The 22154-nt window shown below is 45.0% G+C and overlaps 1 protein-coding gene across 1 annotated transcript in view; it reads left to right on the forward strand.

Moving 5' to 3' along the window:
- Window positions 1-22154, forward strand: part of LOC126417064 (ETS domain-containing transcription factor ets-5-like) — a 240332-nt gene that overhangs the window by 141188 nt on the left and 76990 nt on the right. The gene's annotated exons all lie outside the window — the stretch shown is intronic.

Here is a 22154-nt window from a genome sequence, read left to right on the forward strand (position 1 = left end):
ACTGTGCGGAAACCGGTAAAGAAGGGAATCGAAGCGTTTGAGATGTAGTGCTATAGTGGAATGTTGAAGATTAAGTGGGCTGATAAAAATTGAGGTGTCTGTCTGCAGAATCAGCGAGGACAGGAGTATGCAGAAAACAGTGGCAAGAGGATGGTACAGAATGATAGGACGCGTGTTTAGACATCAATGAATAACTTCCTTAGTACCTGAAGGAGCTGTAAAGAGGAAAAACCGAAGCGGAGGACAGAGACTGGAATACACCGAACAAATAACTGAGAACGTTGTGTGCAGGTGCTACTCTGAGATGAAGAGGTTAGCAAAGGAGAGTAGCTTGTGATGGGCTGCAGCCAAGTAGTCAGAAGCCTGATGCCACTAAAAGAAATTAATGCGTTACCCAAAGGTATCCTGTTGGATGTGTCTGTGATATGTGTGATGAACTGTGTCTTTTTAGAGGCGATCATCAACTCAATTTTATCTACTAATGCAGGAGAGATGGTAAGCAGTTTCTTCTGCACTTGTAAAAAGTATGAGGTTAACTGTGAAGGTTGCTTTTTGTAGTCGATTTTCAATCCCCAAGTCGTCTGTTTGTACTTTCACAAATAAATGTATCTAGCATGAAAATTGGAGACAGTCCATACATGACAGTTCTCCGCATTTTACACTACTGGCCATTAAACATGCTACACCAAGAAGAAATGCAGATGATAAACGGGTATTCATTGGACAAATATATTATACTATAAACTGACATGTGATTACATTTTCACGCAATTTGGGTGCATAGATCCTGAGAAATCAGTACCCAGAACAACCTCCTTTGGACGTAATAACGGCCTTGATACGGCTGGGCATTGAGTCAAACATAGCTTGGATGGCGTCTACAGGTACAGCTGCCCATGCAGCTTCAACACGATACCACAGTTCATCAAGAGTAGTGACTGACGTATTGTGGCGAGCCAGCTGCTCGGCCACCATTGACCAGACGTTTTCAATTGGTGAAAGATCTGGAGAACATGCTGGCCAGGGCAGCAGTCGAACATTTGTGTATCCAGAAAGGCCCGTACAGGACCTGCGACATGCGGTCGTGTATTATCCTGCTGAAATAAAGAGTTTCGCAGGGATCGAATGAAGGGTAGAGCCATGGGTCGTGACACGTCTGAAATGTAACGTCCACTGTTCAAAGTGCCTTCAATGCGAACAAAGGGTGGCCGGGACGTGTAACCAGTGGCACCCCATACCATCACGCCGGGTGATACGCCAGTATGGCGATGACGAATACACGCTTCCAACGTGGGTTCACAACGATGTCGCCAAACACGGATGCGACCATCATGATGCTGTAAACAGAACCTGGATTCATCCGAAAAAATGACGTTTTGCCATTCGTGCAACCAGGCTCGTCTTTGAGTACACCATCGCAGGCGCTCCCGTCTGTGATGCAGCGTCAAGGGTAACCGCAGCCATGGTCTCCGAGCTGATAGTCCATGCTGCTGCAAACGTCATCGAAATGTTCTTGAAGATGGTTGTTGTCTTGCAAACGTCCTCATCTGTTGACTGAGGGATCGAGACGTGGCTGCATGATCCGTTACAGTCATGCGGATAACATGCCTGTCATCTCGACTGCTAGTGATACGAGACCGATGGAATCCAGCACGACGTTCCGTATTACCCTCCTGAACCCACCGATTCCATATTCTGCTAACAGTCATTGGATCTCGACCAACGCGAGCATCAATGTCGCGATACGATAAACCACAAGCGCGATAGGCTACAATCCGACTTTTGTCAATGTCGGAAACGTGATGTTACGCTCTTGTCCTCCTTACACGAGGCATCACAACAACGTTTCACCAGGCAACGCCGGTCAACTGCTGTTTGTGTATGAGAAATCGGTTGGAAACTTTGCTCATGTCAGGACGTTGTAGGTGTCGCCATCGCCGCCAACCTTATGTGAATGCTCTGAAAAGCTAATCATTTGCATATCACAGCATCTTCTTCCTATCGGTTAAATTTCGCGTCTGTAGCACGTCATCTTCGTTGTTGTAGCAATTTTAATGGCCAGTAGTGTATTTTGGACGAGGTAGTAGGGACAAACGGCTCCTCCAGATCTAAGGTAATTTTTGTTTGGGTCGTTGGCTGAGTGGATACAGTTCTAGACTTTCTCATACCAGAAACACCCGAAGTGGTCGCTCGGAACGGAATCTGAAACACATGCCATTAACCACTACAACATGGAGCCCATCTGTCGCTAAGTCATTATAAAACACGCGTGCACAGGAACTACTTTACCTGAGGTTAAGCACAACCAACATTTTGTATTTGAATTGGTTCACATTTGTAAAAGACCGCAGAATACCTGAGCCGGTCCCCCTCCATTCTGACACTGGGAGAGCATAAATCGCAGCAGGCGGTGTTCTGCCGAGAGAGCGGCCCGGCAGGGGAGAGGCCCCGTAATTGATGGCGGCGAGTCGGCAGCCGCTCCCGCTAATCCGTGACAGGGCGGCGCCCAGCGGCGACTTGGCGGATCAACCCGCGCCGGCGCTAATGAACGCCCTGATCTACCAACTTCTTCGGCGATCAGGCGTCGTTATTACCCCCCAGATGCAGAGCCGGCAGATCCTCGGCGAGCCGTCTCGAGGCGCACCCAGCCTGCTAACGCTGCTCACTTGCGTCCCTAGTTTAGACGTCGGTTTATGTGCATAAGGCAGCCGTGGCGTCCCACCGGCGGCACTACGCTCAGTTTCCAGTAGCTTACGAATGTACTATATTAAACTGAAGTAACACCTAAGAAATAATAGTGCACTAACGAGTAGGAATTTCGTGAGGAAACGATTCTTTCTTAACTTAGAGCTGTGGCGACAATACCGAGCGTTAAAAACCCTGGAGCTATTTAACTACTTTCAGGAAAGATTCGGAGATCCGACGCGTGGAATACGTTCGCCGCTAACAATCGACGTACCGCCTCCATCTGGCTACTGACAATTTGCGCCAATAATGTTCTCTACAATAAAACACGAATTCTGTTTAATGTCAACAGGGAACAAATCACACACTAACGTCACTGTGAGCTTTACAGGAAAGCAAATGAAATTTCTTGGTATCAATTCACCCTACCCAACTTCGTTACTTTAATGCAACATCACCTCTAGCGGCTCCACGCTCTATCCTGGGGCCTCTTTGTGCCCAACAGGTCGACGCCCAGCAATCCGCAACACTCGTCGAGACAAATAAGAAAGTGCCTAAGGAGAATTCGACGCCGGCGCAAGGGGACGCGTTTTCGAATGCTTTGCAGCCTTTCCGTACCGGAAAAGTAGCCTCGAAAGATCACTGACTCCAGACTTCCGAAATGATAACCAGGTGAAAATACGCCAAACTCCTCCCCAGAGGACCCACCACGTGCCATCTCAACCCCGTGGTCTACCGACCGACTCGTTAAATATTTACGGCTTCCGGCCGGTCAGAATCGGGAGCAGAATGTGGGGCTGCCTCATCTCTACTTTCTGGTGGATGCCTTAGAAATTACTCCGCGAAGAGAGTTGGAAACACCGATCATCCTGGGGAAACACTCGCCCTTGAAATCCTCTTCGTCAGCTCCGACCATAACCCATTTAGGAAGGTTAGGGTAAAGGTGGCCCATCGTCTTCAGGCCGAACGAAAAATCCCTCCCCCCTGCACCCAGAAAGTGGCTGAGGCGACTTCAGTAACGGAAAGTGCTACCACGAGTGGCCGGCCACACAGTGATACGTTACATATGTAGCTGGTGGTGTAACTTCGGGCGCCAACTTCTTTAGGGCAGGCCTACGCTAGTTCTGAAGGACAACAGAATAAAACGCAAGCAATACTAGTCATTTTTCGGACAGCAGCACATCATTGTCAGGAAGATGCCTTAGCTCAGAGTTTCGTGTGGAGCAATTGTACTGGTTAGAGAAGTACCACTGTCCGAGGACAGACACAATAAAACGAATGAAGGTGTTCACTCTAGCGCCACATACTGACAAACAGAAGCGTTATGAGGGAGAACGCTATTTTACGTCGTGCATGAAGGCGCGGCCTCGTGGCGACACGTCTGTACGAATGCTCCGTCTCTTAACGACCTCGCTGTTGACGGGCCGCTAAACCCGACTTTCTTCTTACACTAGTATGAGTCGTGCTGAATGTACGAGGCCTTCAAAGCAGATTAAATCTCAACAGATGGTCAATATAGTCCACGATATTGCGTCAGCCGTGCGGGGTAGCCGAACGGTCTTAGGGCGTCTTGTCACGGTCCGCGCGGCTTCCCCCGTCGGAGGTTCGAGTCCTCCCTCGGGCAGGGGTGTGTATGTCGTCCTTAGCGTAGGTTAGTTTAAGTTAGATTAAATAGTGTGGAAGCTTAGGGACTGATGACCTCAGCAGTTTGGTCCCATAAAAAAAAAATTAAAAAAAAAAAAAAGGTGTTGAATGAACACCAACTGCAGATTCACAAGGCAGTAAAGATCGAAAGCTACGCAATTGAAGGAGCATTTTAAATAATACCAAACACTGATGTTACTCTTAGTTGCCCAAAAGCGGAAGGTAGTATACAGGATGGTCCATTGATAGTGACTGGGCCAAATATCTCACGAAATAAGATCCAACGAAAAAACTACAGTGAACGAAACTCATCTAGCTTGAAAGGGGAAACCAGATGGCGCTATGGTTGGCCCGCTAGAAGGCGCTGACATAGGTCAAACGGATATTAACTGCGTTTTTCTAAATGGGAACCCCCATTTTTCCTTACATATTCATGTTGTACGTAAAGAAATGTGAATGTTTTAGTTGGACAACTTTTTTCGCTTTGTGGTAGATGGCGCTGTAATAGTCACAGACGTATAAGTACGTGGTATCACGTAACATTCCGCCAGTGCGGACGGATTTGCTTCGTGACACATTACCCGTGTTAAAATGGACCGTTTACCATTTGTGGAGAAGGTCGATATCGTGTTGATGTATGGCTGTTGTGATCAAAATGTCCATCGGGCGTGTGCTATGTATGTTGCTCGGTATCCTGAGCGACATATTCCAAGTGTCCGGACCGTTGGCCGGATAGTTACGTTATTTAAGGGAACAGGAAGTGTTCAGCCACATGTGAAACGTCAACCACGACCTGCAACAAATGATGGTGCCCAAGTAGGTGTTTTAGCTGCTGTCGCGGCTAATCCGCACATCAGTAGCAGACAAATTGCGCGAGAATCGGGAATCTCACAAACGTCGGTGTTGAGAATGCTACATCAACATCGATTGCACCCGAACCATATTTCTATCCACCGGAAATTGCATGGCGACGACTTTGAACGTCGTGTACAGTTCTGCCACTGGGCACAAGAGAAATTACGGGACGATGACAGATTTTCTGCACGCGTTCTATTTAGCGACGAAGCGTCATTCACCAACGGCGGTAACGTAAACCGCCATAATATGCACTATTGGGCAACGGAAAATCCACGATGGCTGCGACAAGTGGAACATCAGCGACCTTGGCGGGTTAATGTATGGTGCGACTTTATGGGAGGAAGAATAATTGGCCCCCATTTTATCGATGGCAATGTAAATGGTGCAATGTATGCTGATTTCCTACGTAATGTTCTACCGATGTTACTACAAGATGTTTCACTGCATGTCAGAATGGCGATGTACTTCCAATATGATGGATGTGCGGCACATAGCTCGCGTGCGGTTGAAGCGGCATTGAATAGCATATTTCATAACAGGTGGATTGGTCGTCGAAGCACCATACCATGGCCCGCACGTTCACCGGATCTGAGGTCCCTGGGTTTCTTTCTGTGGAGAAAGTTGAAGGATATTTGCTATCGTGATCCACCGACAACGTGTGACAACATGCGTCAGCGCATTGTCAATGCATGTGCGAACATTACGGAAAGCGAACTACTCGCTGTTGAGAGGAATGTCGTTACACGTATTGCCAAATACATTGAGGTTGACGGACATCATTTTGAGCATTTATTGCATTAATGTGGTATTTACAGGCAATTACGCTGTAACAGCATGCATTCTCAGAAATGATAAGTTCACAGAGGTACATGTATCACATTGGAACAACCGAAATAAAATGTTCAAACGTACCTACGTTCTGTATTTTAACTTAAAAAACGTACCTGTTACTAACTGTTCGTCTAAAATTGGGAGCCATATGTTTGTGACTATTACAGCGCCATCTATCACAAAGCGAAAAAAGTGGTCCAACTAAAACATTCATATTTCTTTACTTACTACACGAATATGTAATAAGTAATGGGGGTTCCCATTTTAAAAAAAACGCAGCTGATATCCGTTTGACGTATGACAGCGCCATCTAGCGGGCCAACCACAACGCCATCTGGTTTCCCCCTTCAAGCTAGACAAGTTTCGTACTTTGTAGTTTTTTCGTTTGACGCTTATTTCGTGAGATATTTGGCCTGGTCACTATCAATGGACCACCCTGTATACTCGAATTGGCCCGGCCTGCGAAGAGTCCGGAAATGAACCCAATGGAGCATATCAGGGATCAGTTAGAACGTCGACATTGCTCCGGATCCAACCGTCGAGCGTGACTATATTCTCCGGTTTCCTCCGATGACACAGGCGATGATCATAGGCTGCACCACCCGCTCCTTCCACCTCCATGATTTCTACCTCACCATTTATGGCCGTCCTATCCACCTCACTCCTACCCTCAAATACCTTGGCTTCACACTCGACCGCCACTTCACCTGGACTCCCCATCGCCTTACCATCCAAAACAAAGCTGACAACCACCTCCGCCTCCTGAAACTCCTGTCCGGCCGGACGTGGGGTCTGCATCCTTCTACCATCCTTCACACCTACAAATCCTTGATCTGCTCCATCCTTTGTTATGCCAGCGTTGCTTGGATTTCCGCACCTCCCAGGTTCTATAAAGCCCTCCAAATCCTCGAACGCCATGCGCTCCGCCTCGCCTTCCGCATCCGCCTTCCGTCCCCCACGCGCATCCTCTACGACCTCATCCCCTTTCCCCATCTTCTCCTTTTCCTTGAACACATCTGCACCCTGTATATTGTCCGCCACCTTGATCCCCCTCACCCCCTGGTGTCTCCCTTTCTCTCCACACCCAACGTTGCCGCGCCTTTACCATTGTGTCCCACCCTCTCTCCATCTCCACACCCTCCATCTCCTTTCCCAACGCAACTTCCACCATCTACCCCTCCCGGATGATGAGCTTCGCCCTGACATCTACCCTTCCTACCAACTCTAACCCCCTCTTCCTGCCTCCTCCTCAGGGCTCCCTCTCCTCCCCCTCTCTCCTCCTGAGCGGCTTCCCCCTCCTACTCACCCTCCCTCTCTTGTGCCCCCTTTCAGTGTCTCTGCACTCACTCCTGCCCTGTCTTCCCTCTTCATCTTCCGCCCCATGTGTCTCCTGCCTCTTCGTGTACCTGCTGACGCCCCTACTCTCTTCATCCCGCCGCTTCCTCTGCTGCCCCTTGCTCTCCCCTCCTTTTCCATCCTCTCTGACCTTTCCCTCGGCAGGTCCCACCTGGCAGTTTTATTCTTCGTCGTGTGTGCTCCAAGTGGGTTTTAAGTGTGTTGTTCTGGAGTGTTCTTAATACTGTGGCCGACTTTTAACCTGTGCATGTCCATCTAGTGTCTTCTCTGTGTTTTAAGAATCGCCAACTGAGTTTTTTAACTTTCTGGTGACTTTTTTAACTGTCCCCCATGAACGCCACCATGTCAGTCTGTTTTTACCTCCATTTTCTCCCATTACTCTGTTTTACGTTCCCCTTTTTTATCGCATTATGTGTGTAACATTTTATTCTTATTTTAAATTGTCGTGTCACTCGGCTGAAGAGCGGCGGATTGTGCCGGTGACAGCCCTCCCCTGCCCATATGGGGCAGGGGAATTAAATCACAATAAAGAAAAAAAAATTCGATGACACTGACAAGGGAACCTCCCCATTGCACCCCCCTCAGATTTAGTTATAGCTTGGCACAGTGGATAGGCCTTGAATAACTGAACACAGATCAATCGCGAAAACAGGAAGAAGTTGTGTGGAACTATGAAAAAATAAGCAAAATATACAAACTGAGTAGTCCATGCGCAACATAGGCAACATCAAGGATAGTCAGAACTTATGAACGCTGTGGTCCCGTGGTTAGCGTAAGCAGCTCCGGAACGAGATATCCTTGGTTCGAATCTTCCTTTGAGTGAAAAGTTTAAATTTTTATTTTCAGACTAATCTGTCCGTACAATTTTAGTGTGGGAGTAGACTTGATTACCATTCCTCCAGGTTGTACACCTCTTGTGCAACCGTTAGATGTGTTTGGTTTTCGGCAAGTGAAATACTTTGTGAAAAGATTCTATGATTTTGCAAAGCTGCACAGGTACACAGAGCAGTATTGTTTACGTGATCGTGTGTCAATTATCAAAGTTCAGGCACTCACACATAATCAACTTCGCTCTCCAAAATTCCAGGACATGTTCAGATTTGCTTGGACATATGCAGGATTTGACGGACTACACACTGAAAAATTTAAAAACGTTAAAAACATATGTTTTGACAGAGCACAGGGAAAACTATGCGACTGTGAAACTGTTGCATTCATTTGTTGCAGTTTATGTGACAAACTCTCATGTTTTGATCACTTTTTTGGAAGTGATTATCACATCCGCAAGAAAACCTAAATCGGGCGAGGTAGAAGAATCTTTTTACCCATTCGCCAAGTGTACAAGTTAGGTGCGTCGACAACATATTCCTGTCATGTGACGCACATGCCGTCACCAGTGTCGTATAGAATATATCAGACGTGTTTTCCTGTGGAGGAATCGGTTGACCTATGGCCTCGGGATCAAATGTTTTGTGGTTCCCATTGCAGAGGCACGTCCTTTCGTCTACTAATCGCACGGTTTTGAGGTGCGGTCGCAAAACACAGACACTAAACTTATTACAGTGAACAGAGACGTCAGTGAACGAACGGACGGATCATAACTTTGCGAAAATAAAGGAAGTAAACCTTTCACTCCAGGTAAGATTTGAACCAGGGACCTCTCGTTCCGCAGCTGCTCACGCTAACCACGGGACCACGGCGCTCCTGAGCTCAGATGGTCCTTAATGTTGCCTATCTTGCGCATGGACTACTCAGTCTGTATATTTTGCTTATTTTTTTCATAGTTCCACGCAACTTATTCCTGTTTTCTCGATTGATCTGTGTTCCGTTATTCAAGGCCTATCCACTGTGCCAACTGATAACTAAATCTGAGGGGGGTGCGATGGGGAGGTTCCCTTGTGAGACACGTCATCAAACGATGATAAAGGCGAAGGGAGGACACACGGCATATTAACGTCCACTAGTAGGTGTGCGGATGCTTTTGGCCAGATAGTGTAGCAGGAAATCGCAGACAGAGGCAGAGGCAGAGTGGGGGCGGCCTCGGGGGCGGCGTGCGCAGGACGCAGGGCAGGGCAGGCAGGGAGGGGCGGGGCGCGGGGGCGGCGGCGGCGGCGGTGCTGGCGGCGGCGTCGGCCGCGCGGCGCTCAGAGGCGCGATGTGGCGCCTGCCCGCCGACGACCTGTTGAGCGGCCGCAGGAAGCTCGTCTACCACGGCGCCGCCGCGCAGCTCCACGCCTGCCTCCGCATACGTGAGTCCGCGCCCGGCTCTGTGCGCGCGCCTTCCCAGACGACGCCACCCGTTTCTCCAACGAGTTTCCTGTGCCAGCTGTCTTTCTCGTGCCCACAGACCTGTCCCTCTTTTGTACGGCATCGCTCTTTGGTAGCGTTTCGACGTTACAGTTAGCAGCTCAGATAAAGGAGGGAAGTCGTGTGCGCAATGTGTGTGAATCGTGTAAACTTTCCTCTCTGTGTTACCGTATTTCGACAGTTTGGGTATCGTATTTTCTGTACCCTAAACGAGTGTGGAAAACAGTCTACAAACCAGATTCTGGGCGAATTTCGTGTAGCGAGTGTCTTTCTCCTTTCATTTCTCTCCTGCTGCACGTCTCTGTCTTCCCTAGCGTAAATTCCGCCGTACGAAGTCCTAGCTTTTCGTGCTTTCTCGAATTTATTCTACGAGGCGTGTTTTTTAAGTAAGTACCGTTTTGAAATTAAAAAAAATACGTGCTAAGATATCTCAATAATTTTATTTTTACATGAAAGCCTGTATCTTAATCTACTTTTCTACATAATTTCCGTCAATATTGAGGCACTTGTCATAACGTTGTACCAGTTTTTGAATACCCTCCTCATAGAAGTCTGCAGCCTGACTTGTTAACCACTGCATCACCAGTGTTTTGACTTCGTCATCGTCTTGAAGACGCTGACCGCCCAAGTATTTCTTCAAGTGCAGGAACGGATGGTAGTCACTGGGCGCAAGATCGCGGCTAGAAATCTACTCTGTAGGAGTCAGCATGGGTTTCGAAAAAGACGATCGTGTGAAACCCAGCTCGCGCTATTCGTCCCCGAGACTCAGAGGGCCATAGAGACGGGTTCACAGGTAGATGCCGTGTTTCTTGACTTCCGCAAGGCGTTCGATACAGTTCCCCACAGTCGTATAATGAACAGAATAAGAGCATATGGACTATCAGACAAATTGTGTGATTGGATTGAAGAGTTCCTAGATAACAGAACGAAGCATGTTATTCTCAATGGAGAGAAATCTTCCGAAGTAAGAGTTATTTCAGGTGTGCCGCAGGGGAGTGTCATAGGACCGTTGCTATTCACAATATACATAAATGACCTTGTGGATGACATCGGAAGTTCACTGAGGCTTTTTGCAGATGATGCTGTGGTGTATCGAGAGGTTGTAACAATGGAAAATTGTACTAAAATGCAGGAGAATCTGCAGCGAATTGGCGCATGGTGCAGGGAATGGCAATTCAATCTCAATGTAGACAAGTGTAATGTGCTGTGAATACATAGAAAGATAGATTCCTTATCATTTAGCTACAAAATAGCAGGTCAGCAACTGGAAGCAGTTAATTCCATAAATTATCTGGGAGTACGCATTAGGAGTGATTTAAAATGGAATGATCACATAAAGTTGATCGTCGGTAAAGCAGATGCCAGACTGAGATTCATTGGAAGAATCCTAAAGAAATGCAATCCGAAAACAAAGGAAGTAGGTTACAGTACGCTTGTTCGCCCACTGCTTGAATACTGCTCAGCAGTATGGGATCCGTACCAGATAGGGTTGATAGAAGAGATAGAGAAGATCCAACGGAGAGCAGCGCGCTTCGTTACAGGATCATTTAGTAATCGCGAAAGCGTTACGGAGATGATAGATAAACTCCAGTGGAAGACTCTGCAGGAGAGACGCTCAGTAGCTCGGTACGGGCTTTTGTTGAAGTTTCGAGAACATGCCTTCACCGAGGAGTCAAGCAGTACATTGCTCCGTCTTACGTATATCTCGCGAAGAGACCGTGAGGATAAAATCAGAGAGATTAGAGCCCACGCAGAGGCATACCGACAATCCTTCTTTCCACGAAAAATAAGAGACTGGAATAGAAGGTTGGCTCTGAGCACTATGGGACTTAACATCTATGGTCATCAGGGAATAGAAGGGAGAACCGATAGAGGTACCCAGGGTACCCAACGCCACACACCGTCAGGTGGCTTGCGGAGTATGAATGTAGATGTAGATGATCTAGAGTTTCCCATCGAAAAGATGTGATGAGATCTTTGGCCTGATTCGCCACACACGGACGGGCATTGTCTTGCAGCAAAACAACGCCCTTGCTCAAATTCCGTCGACTGTTGCTTTGATTCTGGTGTGACGTAGGCCACCCGTGTTTCATCGCCCGTAACAATTTGGCTTAAGAAATCATCACCATCGTTGTGGTACCGCTCAAGGAAAGACAATGCACTGTCTAAACGTTTGATTTTGTGCACATCCGTCAATATTTTCGGTACCCAACGTGCGCACAATTTTCGGTAATTCAAGTGCTCCGTCACAATGTCATACAAAACACCACGAGAAACATTAGGAAAGTCATCCCGCAAGGAGGAAATCGTAAAGCGTCTGTTTTCTCTCACCTTATTGTCCACTTCCTCCACCAAACTTTCATTAGCGACAGAAGGGCGCCCACTCCGTTGTTCATCGTGCACATTTGTGCGGCCATCTTTAAATTCTCTCACCCACTTTCTTACAATTCCATCACTCATTATGTTTTCTTCGTAAACTGCACTGATCTCATGATGAATATCGATCGCTTTTACGCCTTTAGCACTAAGAAATCTTATAACAGCCCGTACTTCACAGTCGGCGGGACTCACGATTATCGGAGGCATCTTAAACACTCAGTACACAACGTAAACAAGGAAGAATCAGACTGTAATTGCGTCAGCGCGTAGATTAAGGTACAGGCTTTCATGTAAAAGTAAAATTATTGAGATATCTTAGCACGTCTTTTTTTAATGTCCAAACGGTACTTCGTTAAGAAACACGCCTCGTGTTTTAACTTTGTGGTTGGACGCCCTGCCTGTCACAGCACTGATCAGTTAACATATGGAGGGAGCTCGTACGTGCCACCTGCTGTAAATCGAGTGTTGTGCTATTTCGATGGGCTGTTAGTCGCATTTTTATGATACGAAGATTGGAGATCAGCTCAGCGTAAATGAGCGTTAGAAACGCCCTAAAAACTGTGATCGTACTCGTCGCTGCATCGGGGCGACGCCGTGTGTATTCGATCTGTGTCTGGCTTACCTACCTCTTACGCTAGCGCATTACGCGGTAAGCTGCATGTGCAGCTCAATTTTTTCGCGTAGAACATCTGTCTCATCCCAAGTTCACTGTCTTCTGAGGATCCGCCGTTTTCACGATATGCAACATTTTTTTTTTTTTTTTTTTTGTCTTCCTGGCAGGATGCATCCCCCTCGAGCGGTCGTCAAAGCAACCTAAGGGAGAGAAGTGGCGCGCGCCTCCTGTCCGTCAACCGTGCTAGCGTTATTCTGCTGTGTGTTGTCGTATTTTAAACAAGCGCTCGCCCAACTAAGCGAACTGAACCACCTACAGAGACTGGCGAGAGCAGCAGTCAGCGTCTGACGCACCTCCCTGTCTCGGTGGTTAAAGCGCTGTCGTTAACCTAACGCCTACATTAATTTTTTTTTTAATGTCGATCCGTCTTACCCAAAATTAACTCATGGTCTTCTCGACAAGCGGCTTGCCACGCCTAAGCGGTTCCGTTCGTGTACGTGTGCCTAGTCGTTATTTTTAAGCTACTCGTTGTTACATTTTCGTGGCCGTTCGTGGGATACGGTAAAAAAAAATGAGTAGCGCCTCACTGTCGTAGCTAACATACTGTGTACCTGACTCAAGTTGCCGAATGTGTTCATCGCTTGTGCAGTGTCGTGTTGTGCCTGTGGCCTGGCCAATGGTGGAAGAGAAAAAAGCTAATGGGGGTGTAGCCGAGTGGTGGAACAGTGACTACCCCTTTCTAATACCATCAAGGGGAGCTAAATGTCCCCAACCGATAGGTGGGTCACTAGTTTCAGGTCTAGTGCTCTTAAGGCAGATCGCCTGTCGATGAGGGGTATAATGTAGGATATTTCTTTCATTACTAGTATTCGGGACGGCTTTCTTCGGGTCGAGTAACCCGGCTAATGCGGTGGCTGTCTTATTTGTAATACGGAGTGGACAAAAACAATCTGATGATAAGGTCGTATCAAAGGAGGATAACGCATTTCGAATCGGCCAAGTTTCAGAGACAGTGCACCCTTCTGGAGCTACAACCACAAACGACAGCTAGTCTGCGACGATGGCGCGGGACCTTGTCCTAGTAAGTGTATGTGGCTCGCATTGCGGTGTCGTCCGAATAAGCTGCTGCTGCGTTATGCTGCGTCTGCTGTGCGCCACCGCACTTGTTACGGAGTGCTTCACCCAGCAAAAGTGGCAGAAAAATGGTTCAAATGGCTCTGAGCACTATGGGACTTAACTTCTGAGATCATCAGTCCCCTAGAACTTAGAACTACTTAAACATAACTAACCTAAGGACACCACACACATCCATGCCCGAGGCAGGATTCGAACCTGCGACCGTAGCGGTCACGCGGTTCCAGACTGTAGCGCCTAGAACCGCTCGGCCACTCCGGTCGGCAAACGCGGCAGAAAATTCACGTCTAAAGTACTTAGCCGATGGTTAGTAATTTAAACTCTGTACGATTGTGACTGTTCAGCTGAAGCCAGATATCTAGCTAATTTAATTAAAAGCCGCGCTGTGCAGCATTTATTATCTGGGACAAGTTAGTTTAAAATTCACACACTTCCACGCGGCGAGTGGTGGTTGTTTTACGACCGTAGTTACACAACGGTGCGTTTCCGACCTATGATTGTGTTGAAAACTTCGCTCGATTCTAGTTCCCCTACCCTATTTTGACCTTATTATCAGCTTGATTTTCTCCATCCCGTACGTACACACAGCTGGAGTGAGGCGGAGCTCTCTGTTGTCGTAAGACTGTGGAACTAAAACTATTCATCACATGTTCATATGGTTAAGGAAACGAAGTTCACGTAATACTTTCTTATCTGATCGTTTCATCACATTACGTTCAGCCCTAATGACACAAATCGAGAGGACTAACCTATGTTCCAGCGCTGCTACTTATGATCTCCGCTTGCCCTCTGCGTCATTATCAACTGTACACACACCATTTTACTCACATTCAACACGTACATCGTCAATGAAGGCTCGAGGTAACTTACTCATACTTCGATGAGAAAAAGGATGCCAGTACCAACGAATAAAAAAAAATTCAAGTGTCTCTGATTATATCACCTACTTACACAGAGAAAAATTTCAAGTCCTGCTTCCCTATTTCTGTCTTTTCTGTATAACATTGATGGATTCGTTGTTACTGTGAGCCTTTCGTGTACGAAGAGTTGGTGTCATTTTCTTGGAATTTTTCTTACGATATTAATCAAAATTTTTTTCTACATCTGGTCTACGCAACCAAACTTACTAGTGTGTCACTCCTACTGCAATTTATTTTTAGCGTACGCAAGTTTTAATGGTAAATACCACACGGAGAATCTCAGTCTTCCGTCTGTAAATTGCGTGACTATTAGCATTTACGGCACTTTCATGTTTCTGGCGACAATATTTATTCGGGAAATGGGAAACTAGTATTCACGCAGATAAATGCGACAACCATCTCAAAGAAGCACTCAGGCTCTCAGGCATCCAAAGTCCCACTCATTTGCTAGATTACCAGATTTGACTTCGATTTTGAAAAGTAGCATTTCAATCATTCGTCTAAATGAATTTCAAAAATACTGAAGCGGAACTAGTTATCAGAGCCATATTTCATTAAAACCCTACAAAAACCACTAAAAATCGTCTCCTCACTGGACGGCAACAACTGATCTGAATCACGATAAGCCATCCTGTGTAGTAAGAACAGAGGACTGCTTGAGTTTAGTTCAATCTGTCGGCTACTTTCGTTGAAACATTTACCACACCCGTATATTACAATGAGAAAGCAAATTAGGGTTAAAAAAAAAGCAGGCAGAGAAAGAAAATTATGTGAATTTCAGTGTACGATTTTCAGTAGCAGCTAAAGTGCCTGAGCTCTTAAAACCTGGGAGTTAGATTTAAATTTCCTTGAGGCGATTCTCAGGCTTCAGTTTGTTTAACAGTAATTACGAAATTATTTCCATCGTATTCTGACTTGTGTACTGCTTCCTCGTACTAGTTACCCTGATAGGCTGTAACAAACAAAAAACACAACAATCCACAACCCTCCATTCCTGTTTCTAATAGAGGGGCAGCGGTTTCGGTTGAAAACATACGTGTCTATAAAAAGCATGACGCAATGTTAGAATCAACAATATTTGTGGCACTGTAGGAAGAGAACTGCACCAGCGGCGATGATCGCCCTTTTATATAATTAATACATCAGTTCTTATAGACAATAGTTGCATTTATGACGTCAGATAGGACTGTTATACCGAACGTAGGACAGGTTTGTGCAGTTAAAGTTTCTGTTAAGTGTCAAGACAGCACACACGTGAATTCTGAGTCAAGCGTGCGAGATGTAACATAATTAATCTTATCCGAACTTACGTTAGAACAACGAAAAATGTGAACAAAAAGCTGGCTTTCCCTTGTGTGAGTTTTTACATACGGAGAAGTATATCTGGAAGTCATTGAGCCGGACTGACTCGTGTCTCTGATCTTAGACACCATACATTACCCGATATCAGTTTTTACCGATTCATGAACAATCCAGTGTGTGTATCAGTTCGATACACATGCGCAGCAGAATGTCGTACCACGAGGCTAGTATCACGCGCTTAACCTAGCTTGTCCATCGACACTTCCCTGAATGTTTTTTCAAGTCTTGTTAAACGGTATGCGAACAGTCATTTTTCCCGGTGCTACTGAAACCGCATAGCAATGTGTCTCAACCGAAGTCCACATCGTGATCGGTGCTTTCCCTCTTTTGTCTTACTTTCTCTAGGTTTAACGTTTTGGTAATAGATCAAACGGTTACAGGAAGCCAATACGCCAATACAACGTATGCAGTGGCTTTCCGTTAAATATACTTTAACATTTTTTCTAGTCACTACCTTACATCCCTCCTTTGTTACACATTTACTACAACGTACGGTTACTTCTCAATTGCTGGAGAAGAAGAATCAAGTTAATGCACGATTATTTCAAACAAGGTGTGGTATTCCGTGAACACTGACATATTTGTTGGAAGACAATTAATGTTCTCGTTTTTCCTCTTTGAGTAAATAACTTTCTTGGCCGTATATGGTGTTATCCAGACGGAAATGAAGTTATTCAGAAATGATATATTTATATCACAATATGGTAGTACAATTGAAGAGAAGAATTTTACACTTATGCCGTCATAAATAATTATTTATGAAGCCAAAAGTTTGCGATTGTAGGTTTTACCTATTACTTATAAGATATGCAGTCTAGTAGGCAAAAGTAGCGTAGCTTCTGTGAATTATTGCCTCAAATAAAAAAAATGTTCTGTTGTTATCTGCCTGCCTTATATCACATTCACGGTTTTATCGTATTATGGTCTTTATACAAGTGTCTTCCGGTGGTATACAGCCACTTATAAAATAGTTTGGTTTTTCTGTGGAAATCGCACTCCTTTTAACAAATTGTTATGATGGAGCAGAACTACTACGTAAATTGAAAACGTTTCATTATTTCTTATCAACGGTTCTAAAACCATCCTACAACTTAAGAAAATATTGTTTATATCCCTTGTTATTAAGCTGACACATTCTCAATCATAGTTATTCCGTAGTATAAGTATTTGGTAAGATCGGACTATTGGCAAAGAGCATTGCACCAGACAAAATTTTTCGTCAGTTACCTAAATCAAATTACTTTAATATCCTAAAAAATGTCACTGTAGATTACCTTACCATGGCTTTTGTCTTAATTGGCTTCTGTGGCAAAAGATGACATCAACGGACGCTGCTTTTTTCTCTTTCTTCCTCTCGAACGTGTAGTTTCAATAAATCGAAAAACGTTAGACCAAAGCTAGTATCAGCTAGCAGAACACCGCTATATTTGTAGTACGTTGCAAATGTATTGTCTGAGATTCCAGGCATATTATCGCGTAATGTATGCATCGGTGTTAATGAGCAGGTACGAATATCTGATAAACGAACATCGTTTGTGTTTTGCAGATTTGATTTGGTTTGATTTGATTTATTGCTCATTTAGAGGCCTGTTGCCTTTCATTTTATAACAGGTCGTTCAGTTTTTCATGTAGATTACAAACATATTTCATATCACAAACAACAATTGTTTTTCAGCCGCCCGAAGTGGCCATGAGGTTCTAGGCGCTGCAGTCTGGAACAGCGAGACCGCTACGGTCGCAGGTTCGAATCCTGCCTCGGGCATGGATGTGTGTGATGTCCTTAGGTTAGTTACGTTTATCTAGTTCTACGTTCTAGGGGACGAATGACCTCAGAAGTTGAGTCCCATAGTGCTCAGAGCCATTTTTGAACTATTTTTTCAGCAATTACAATGGAAGTAATAATAAATTAAAATACATTAGAAATTGAAAAAACGCAAAGAATATTCAATTTTGCAGAAGACGTTGTTAAACGCTTTACTACATTTATATGTGTAAGGGTATTAAGAATTACTGTACTTTGCAGTGGGGTGCCAACAGATATTAACTCCTCCTTGGTTTTTCCTAGAGCCTATATGTAGTCGTCACAATAGTTTCTGCAGTTTTAGGAACCTTGTTTTGGTTTTTTTCATAACTTCTAGAAACATTTGCAATTAAATGCAAGTGTTTCACTGATATCTTTATATTCAGAAGAGACTCAAAACTGCTTATTGGTTCTTTAGAAAAGACAGGCCACAGTTTGTCTCTTAATGATAAACATTTGCTGTTAATAATACCCAGGTAAATTTTAGGAGTTTATTATTTGTCTCGCCGTTAATCGGACGCGGTGGATTCAATCCTCTCTCTAGCCGCCGTATTTTAGATTCATGTACAGAAGGAGCATTGCTCAAAAACCAGTCTTGCCAACCAGTTTTACATTTCCCGTGAAATGTAAATCGTTCGGATTTTGAAATGATTCCTCGAATAAGGGCAAAACCCGCTACCAATGACGTCATTCGGTTAACCGAAGCTGGTGCTTCGTTGCTTTCCATGTATGTCGATAGAACGCTAAACTTTTTATCTTTCTCGCTTATTTCTGATCGAAGTTTCTCAAAACAATTTCAGGAGTGGTATTCTTAATCCTGAAACGAAGTACTAAATTCGATGCTACACGCTGTCTGTGTTGTTGCGGTCTCCAGTGCAGCCCTCTTACGTCAGTCCATCCAGTGCAGAGCCTCCTCACCTGCGGCAGCCTGCAACCACTGGCGCCTGCTTATGGCGGTCAAGCCTTAATCTGTCTCTACTACTTTTGATCCATTTCCCAACTGACGGTTCCTTAATTGCTCGGGATGTATCCTATCAACCGATCCCTTCCTTTAATCAAGTTGTGTCTCAAATTTCTTTTCTTCAAAATTCGATTGAGTACCTCCTCCTTAGCCATCTAACTTTCAGCATACACTTCTGCAGCTCCAAGTTCTAAGGCTTCTCTTCTTTTCTTGTCTGAACTGTTTATCGTCCACGTTCACTTCCGTACAAGTGCACACTCCAGGTAAATACGGTAAGAAGAGATTTCCTAACATCTGTACTTTTCTTGTTATTACCAATTGCATTTTGTGACCTTTTTGTTTTGGCGATAGTGAATTATTTTGCTGCCCAAATAACGGAACTCGTCTACTGCCCAATCAAATGTCTCAGCATCGCCTGATTTAATTCGACTACATTCCATTACCCTTGTTTCAATGTTGTTAGTATTCGTTTTGTAGCGTCTTTTTAAGGCACTGTTCTTTCCCTTCCAATCATCTCCCAAATCCTTGGCCGTCTCTGACAGAACTGCAATGTCATCAGCAAATCACAAACTCTTTATTTCTTATCCATGAAATTTAATTTCCTTTCAAAATATCTCCTCAGTTTTCATTACTGCTTGCTCAAAGTACAGACTGAATAACGTCATAGATAAAATACAAACCAACCTGATTCATGTCCTACGCGCCTTATAATTCCAGTCTGGTTTCTATAGACATTGGAGATAACCTTCGGTCCCTGTATTTTGTTCCCGCTACCTTCAGAATAATTACAAATACGTGCGCACATTTTGTACAAGTATGGGATCGGGTTCAGTAATAATAAGTTTTCGAAGAAGATTTACTTAGTATTTACAGCTCTTGCACTGTAATTCTGGCCGATACGTACAACATGTTTACGGAAGTATGTAAGTAGAATGTCATTTTACGTAATAAATGCTAAGTCATATTTTAGAAACAAGTACAAAGCTTATTTTCGCAATTTATGTCGTTCCAGTAATTTCAGCCCCCTTTTCCATTTCAGCTTACTTTAATTCTCCTTTTGTTTTTAATAATATGATGGCACAACGTCGTTTATTAGCATAGTTAGTTGATATTATTTCAAAAGTGTTGTTATTAGCTTATGATGTTTCTGTTTCAGTCACCATTAGGCTTTCTGCTAGAAATGAACTTCTTGTGAGCTGGCCGGCCTCTGTAACCGAGCGGTTCTGGGCGCTTCATTTGAACCAAATCTTGTGAGCTGTCACAAAATACATTCTAGAAGACCGCTGTTAGATCACTGACATTATGTATATGTAAATTCCCATTTTGGCGGAGTTTGTTGCTCTCTACGTTTTTACCAGTCGTTTGACGCATGTCCTGGTCTAGGTGGCTATATCTCTTGAGTTTACTCAGAAATGGAGTCAGTCCGTAATAAGCCTGTAATAAGCGTGAGTCGGCTAAAAGTTAAGTTTCTTGAAGGTGGAATTGATTGCCTTTATTTACCAATATCGTAATCACTGTGAAGACTGCGATCCTGTGCTACTAAGGCTAGTACTGCGTCGGTAATGACGTCCATGTCGACGAGGAGCTACATTTTTAAAAGGAAGAAAAACGTATTTCGTCGCAAACATTCCGAAACAAAGAACGCATGAAGGTAGCACGCGAGAGCTTCATTTCTGGACCGGAAGAACCACGAGAAAAGGAAAATCAGATTACAGTGCTGTCGGAGAGCCGACAAAAGACGGCGGTTCCTTTGCTCTGGGTATTCCCAACGGACGGCAAACTACTTCGCGAAACCACAGCAGTCGGTCAGTCGGCGTCACACAATAATCACGCGTTGCGAGCGGGCTTCGGCGATCCTACGGCGGCGACATCAAAGGGTGATTTGGAAAAAAAAAACTGAATTTGGTAGTTTCGCTATTACGTGTGTGTGTGTGTGTGTGTGTGTGTGTGTGTGTGTGTGGTGTGTGTGTGTGTGTTTAATTCTGCCGCCAACGTTCTGACAAACACGAAAAAATTCTCTTACTACACGGCTATTTTACGAATTTGCTTTGTCACTGGATCGATGAAAGATATTAAGAGCTGGAATAGCGACAGACAGCTGGTAGGGAACGCATTTTGGTTAATTCGCAGCAACAAATTCGAAAATGAGTCGCAGGACTAGTTTCTTTCGTCACTGTACACCGTGAATAATGTCGCGTTCCACCAATCAGAGGTGAGCTAGTGCTGAAGCGCCTGCCTACAAATGGAGAGGTCGCGGGGTCGAATCTCGGTCAGTCGACAGATTTTGTTCAGTCTTCGCTTTATCCTAGCCTTCACCCCTCACTGGTAACAACATGTGGTTTTGACTGCTCGTTAAACTGTGGGTCACCTTTCCGCGGGTAGGTAGTAACACGCAAGTCGCCGAAGTGGCGTTCAGTACAGAGACGTGCACCAAGCCATGGATCCAGGTTCCAGTCAGAGGATTCAGAGATGACGATATCGTGCAGTACCCAGGGATAACTGGGCTATGAGCACTATGGGACTCAATGTCTGAGGTCATCAGTCCCCTAGAACTTAGAACTAGTTAAACCTAACTAACCTAAGGACATCACACACATCCATGCCCGAGGCAGGATTCGAACCTGCGACCGTAGCGGTCGCGCGGTTCCAGACTGAAGCACCTAGAACCGCTCGGCCACTTCGGCCGGCTGGGATAACTAATGCTGCGAATGAAAAGCGTCGTTTTACTAGTTGGCTCCAAGCTTAAACGAGATTCTCAGTGATTACAGAAATTTATCACTTAACTGAATCGGATCTATTTTATAACCGTAACGAAACAAGACAAAAAATGTGTACTCGCTGCCGTTAATACCTACCAACGATACCTACAGGGAAGCCCAAAGGAAGGAAGGAATATTAGGATTTAAGGTTCTTTCGAGAACAATTGGAGGCGGAATACAAGCTCGGATATAGCAAGGATTGCATAAAATCGGTCTTGTTTTTTCAACGTGACCATCGCGTCATTTACCTCTATCCATTTCCGCAAGGTTCTTCAGCGAGGTCCAGGAAGTGCCTAATATTGGAGGTGAAACCCCTAACAGATCACACAGCATTAAATATACCGAAACACGGTCTTCAGCAAATAGTGGTATACAGGCCGATTCAGCGACGTTGTTTACCTCAAACATTTCTGGAAAAGTTCAAGATACCTTAGTTCCGTTTTCATCCAGATTTACTGTCACAAAGTCCTAAGTAAATGACGTGTAGCCTCTTTTGATATGCAACCACCATTTGGTGCCACGTCCTCTGCGTTCCTGTTTGAGT

This window comes from Schistocerca serialis, chromosome 8, assembly GCF_023864345.2.
Source record: "Schistocerca serialis cubense isolate TAMUIC-IGC-003099 chromosome 8, iqSchSeri2.2, whole genome shotgun sequence".
NCBI lineage: Eukaryota > Metazoa > Arthropoda > Insecta > Orthoptera > Acrididae > Schistocerca > Schistocerca serialis.